General features: G+C 43.0%; 3 non-coding genes across 3 annotated transcripts; all 3 read right to left on the bottom strand.

Annotated features, from left to right (window-relative positions):
* Positions 1-786: 786 nt before the first annotated feature.
* trnar-ccu (transfer RNA arginine (anticodon CCU)) lies at positions 787-859 on the bottom strand. The gene has a single exon. It is a non-coding gene; the product is annotated as a tRNA-Arg (tRNA).
* A 2,745-nt stretch (positions 860-3,604) lies between these two features.
* On the bottom strand, positions 3,605-3,677 carry trnar-ccu (transfer RNA arginine (anticodon CCU)). Its single transcript has one exon. It is a non-coding gene; the product is annotated as a tRNA-Arg (tRNA).
* A 1,046-nt stretch (positions 3,678-4,723) lies between these two features.
* On the bottom strand, positions 4,724-4,796 carry trnar-ccu (transfer RNA arginine (anticodon CCU)). The gene has a single exon. It is a non-coding gene; the product is annotated as a tRNA-Arg (tRNA).
* Between the last annotated feature and the right edge of the window lie 204 nt (positions 4,797-5,000).

Genomic DNA, 5,000 nt, shown 5'->3' with positions numbered 1-5,000 from the left:
TCTTAGGCCACTGGGGTACTGTGAACAGTATGACCAATACGAACTGTTGGAAGAGGTCAAAAAAGTGTATAATGGAACTGAGACATGCCAATGAAATGACAAATTAAAAAAAAAAAATTGTTTGCACTTAAAATCTAAAAAGAATCTGTTTAGCAGAGGATGGTTTCGATCCATCGACCTCTGGGTTATGGGCCCAGCACGCTTCCGCTGCGCCACTCTGCTCTCAGCCACTTAAGAAAAGACTAGAACTCACAATCCATGGCTTAGGAGGCCAGTGTCTTAGGCCACTGGGGTACTGTGTAAACAGTATGACCAATACGAACTGTTGGAAGAGGTCAAAAAAATGTCTAATGGAACTGAGACATGCCCATGAAACGACACATTTAAAAAAAATTTTTGTTTGCACTTAAAATCTAAAAAGAATCTGTTTAGCAGAGGATGGTTTCGATCCATCGACCTCTGGGTTATGGGCCCAGCACGCTTCCGCTGCACCACTCTGCTCTCAGCCACTTAAGAAAAGACTAGAACTCACAATCCATGGCTTAGGAGGCCAGTGTCTTAGGCCACTGGGGTACTGTGTAAACAGCATGACCTATACGAACTGTTGGAAGAGGTAAAAAAATATATATATTGGCAATGAGACATGACCATGAAACGACACATTTTTTAAATTTTTTGTTTGCACTTAAAATCTAAAAAGAATCTAATTAGCAGAGGATGGTCTCGATCCATCAACCTCTGGGTTATGGGCCCAGCACGCTTCCGCTGTGCCACTCCACTTCCATCCACCCCAGATGGGACTTGAAACCACAATCCCTGGCTTAGGAGGCCAGTGCCTTATCCATTAGGCCACTGGGGCACTGTTTACCTACTGCAAACAGTACGAACTGATAGAAGCAGTAAAAACAATGTGTACTGGATATCACTGAGAGACGCAAATGAAATTTAGCTTTCTCATTTCTGTTTGCTTTTCATTTTTAAAAAGAAGATGTTTAGCAGCGGATGGTTCCGATCCATTTAAGTCATTTAAGTCATCCATCGACCTCTGGGTTATGGGCCCAGCACGTTTCCGCTGTGCCACTCTGCTCTCAACCACTTCAGAAAAGACTAGAACTCACAATCCATGGCTTAGGAGGCCAGTGTCTTAGGGCACTGGGGTACTGTGTAAACAGTATGACCTATACGAACTGTTGGAAGAGGTCAAAAAAATGTCTAATGGAACTGAGACATGCCCATGAAAAGACACATTTTTTAAATGTTTTGTTTGCACTTAAAATCTAAAAAGAATCTGTTTAGCAGAGGATGGTTTCGATCCATCGACCTCCGGGTTATGGGCCCAGCACGCTTCCGCTGAGCCAATCTGCTCTCAGCCACTTAAGAAAAGACTGGAACTCACAATCCATGGCTTAGGAGGCCAGTGTCTTAGGCCACTGGGGTACTGTGTAAACAGCATGACCTATACGAACTGTTGGAAGAGGTAAAAAAAAAAAAAAATATATTGGCAATGAGACATGACCATGAAACGACATTTTTTTTTAAATTTTTTGTTTGCACTTAAAATCTGAAAAGAAACTGTTTAGCAGAGGATGGTTTCTATCCATCAACCTCTGGGTTATGGGCCCAGCACGCTTCCGCTGCGCCACTCTCCTCTCAGCCACTTAAGAAAAGACTAGAACTCACAATCCATGGCTTAGGAGGCCAGTGTCTTAGGCCACTGGGGTACTGTGTAAACAGTATGACCTATACGAACTGTTGGAAGAGGTTAAAAAAAATGTATATTGGCAATGAGACATGACCTTGAAACGACACATTTTTTATTTTTTTTGTTTGCACTTTAAATCTAAAAAGAAAGTGTATAGCAGTGGATGGTTTCCATCCATCGACCTCTTTGTTATGGGCCCAGCACGCTTCCGCTGCGCCAGTCTTCTCTCAGACACTTAAGAAAAGACTAGAACTCTCAATCCATGGCTTAGGAGGCCAGTGTCTTAGGCCACTGGGGTACTGTGTAAACAGTATGACCAATACGAACTGTTGGAAGAGGTCAAAAAAGTGTATAATGGAACTGAGACATGCCAATGAAATGACAAATTAAAAAAAAAAAAATTGTTTGCACTTAAAATCTAAAAAGAATCTGTTTAGCAGAGGATGGTTTCGATCCATCGACCTCTGGGTTATGGGCCCAGCACGCTTCTGATTTCGCCAGTCTTCTCTCAGACACTTAAGAAAAGACTAGAACTCACAATCCATGGCTTAGGAGGCCAGTGTCTTAGGCCACTGGGGTACTTTGTAAACAGTATGACCAATACGAACTGTTGGAAGAGGTCAAAAAAATGTCTAATGGAACTGGGACATGCCAATGAAATGACAAAAAAAAAAATTTGTTTGCACTTAAAATCTAAAAAGAATCTGTTTAGCAGAGGATGGTTTCGATCCATCGACCTCTGGGTTATGGGCCCAGCACGCTTCCGCTGCGCCACTCTGCTCTCAGCCACTTAAGAAAAGACTAGAACTCACAATCCATGGCTTAGGAGGCCAGTGTCTTAGGCCACTGGGGTACTGTGTAAACAGTATGACCTATACGAACTGTTGGAAGAGGTTAAAAAAAATGTATATTGGCAATGAGACATGACCATGAAACGACACATTTTTTTTTTTTTTTGTTTGCACTTTAAATCTAAAAAGAAAGTGTATAGCAGAGGATGGTTTCCATCCATCGACCTCTTTGTTATGGGCCCAGCACGCTTCCGCTGCGCCACTCTTCTCTCAGACACTTAAGAAAAGACTAGAACTCTCAATCCATGGCTTAGGAGGCCAGTGTCTTAGGCCACTGGGGTACTGTGTAAACAGTATGACCAATACGAACTGTTGGAAGAGGTCAAAAAAGTGTATAATGGAACTGAGACATGCCAATGAAATGACAAATTAAAAAAAAAAATTGTTTGCACTTAAAATCTAAAAAGAATCTGTTTAGCAGAGGATGGTTTCGATCCATCGACCTCTGGGTTATGGGCCCAGCACGCTTCCGCTGCGCCACTCTCTCTCTCAGCCACTTAAGAAAAGACTAGAACTCACAATCCATGGCTTAGGAGGCCAGTGTCTTAGGCCACTGGGGTACTGTGTAAACAGTATGACCTATACGAACTGTTGGAAGAGGTCAAAAAAATGTCTAATGGAACTGAGACATGCCCATGAAACGACACATTTTTTAATTTTTTGTTTGCACTTGAAATCTAAAAAGAATCTGTTTAGCAGAGGATGGTTTCGATCCATCGACCTCTGGGTTATGGGCCCAGCACGCTTCCGCTGCGCCACTCTGCTCTCAGCCACTTAAGAAAAGACTAGAACTCACAATCCATGGCTTAGGAGGCCAGTGTCTTAGGCCACTGGGGTACTGTGTAAACAGTATGACCAATACGAACTGTTGGAAGAGGTCAAAAAAATGTCTAATGGAACTGAGACATGCCAATGAAATGACAAATTAAAAAAAAAAAAATTGTTTGCACTTAAAATCTAAAAAGAAACTGTTTAGCAGAGAATGGTCTCGATCGATCAACCTCTGGGTTATGGGCCCAGCACTCTTCCGCTGTGCCACTCCACTTCCATCCACCCCAGATGGGACTTGAACCCACAATCCCTGGCTTAGGAGGCCAGTGACTTATCCATTAGGCCACTGGGGCACTGTTTACCTACTGCAAACAGTACGAACTGATAGAAGCAGTAAAAACAATGTGTACTGGATAGCACTGAGAGACGCAAATGAAATTTAGCTTTCTCATTTCTGTTTGCTTTTCATTTTTAAAAAGAAGATGTTTAGCAGCGGATGGTTCCGATCCATCGACCTCTGGGTTATGGGCCCAGCACGTTTCCGCTGTGCCACTCTGCTCTCAGCCACTTCAGAAAAGACTAGAACTCACAATCCATGGCTTAGGAGGCCAGTGTCTTAGGGCACTGGGGTACTGTGTAAACAGTATGACCTATACGAACTGTTGGAAGAGGTCAAAAAAATGTCTAATGGAACTGAGACATGCCCATGAAAAGACACATTTTTTAAATGTTTTGTTTGCACTTAAAATCTAAAAAGAATCTGTTTAGCAGAGGATGGTTTCGATCCATCGACCTCTGGGTTATGGGCCCAGCACGCTTCCGCTGAGCCACTCTGCTCTCAGCCACTTAAGAAAAGACTAGAACTCACAATCCATGGCTTAGGAGGCCAGTGTCTTAGGCCACTGGGGTACTGTGTAAACAGTATGACCTATACGAACTGTTGGAAGAGGTAAAAAAAATGTCTAATGGAACTGGGACATGCCAATGAAATGACAAATTAAAAAAAATAATTATTTGCACTTAAAATCTAAAAAGAATCAGTTTAGCAGAGGATGGTTTCGATCCATCGACCTCTGGGTTATGGGCCCAGCACGCTTCCGCTGAGCCACTCTGCTCTCACCCACTTAAGAAAAGACTGGAACTCACAATCCATGGCTTAGGAGGCCAGTGTCTTAGGCCACTGGGGTACTGTGTAAACAGTATGACCTATACGAACTGTTGGAAGAGGTAAAAAAAATGTCTAATGGAACTGGGACATGCCAATGAAATGACAAATTAAAAAAAATAATTATTTGCACTTAAAATCTAAAAAGAATCAGTTTAGCAGAGAATGGTCTTGATCGATCAACCTCTGGGTTATGGGCCCAGCACGCTTCCGCTGTGCCACTCCACTCCCATCCACCCCAGATGGGACTTGAACCCACAATCCCTGGCTTAGGAGGCCAGTGCCTTATCCATTAGGCCACTGGGGCACTGTTTACCTACTGCAAACAGTACGAACTGATAGAAGCAGTAAAAACAATGTGTACTGGATAGCACTGAGAGACGCAAATGAAATTTAGCTTTCTCATTTCTGTTTGCTTTTCATTTTTAAAAAGAAGATGTTTAGCAGCGTATGGTTCCGATCCATCGACCTCTGGGTTATGGGCCCAGCACGTTTCCGCTGTGCCACTCTG

Source organism: Oncorhynchus masou, unplaced genomic scaffold (assembly GCF_036934945.1).
Source record: "Oncorhynchus masou masou isolate Uvic2021 unplaced genomic scaffold, UVic_Omas_1.1 unplaced_scaffold_2134, whole genome shotgun sequence".
Classification (NCBI taxonomy): Eukaryota; Metazoa; Chordata; class Actinopteri; order Salmoniformes; family Salmonidae; genus Oncorhynchus; species Oncorhynchus masou.
Note: the sequence above shows the minus strand (reverse complement) of the source record. Positions and strands in the feature narration are given on the sequence as shown.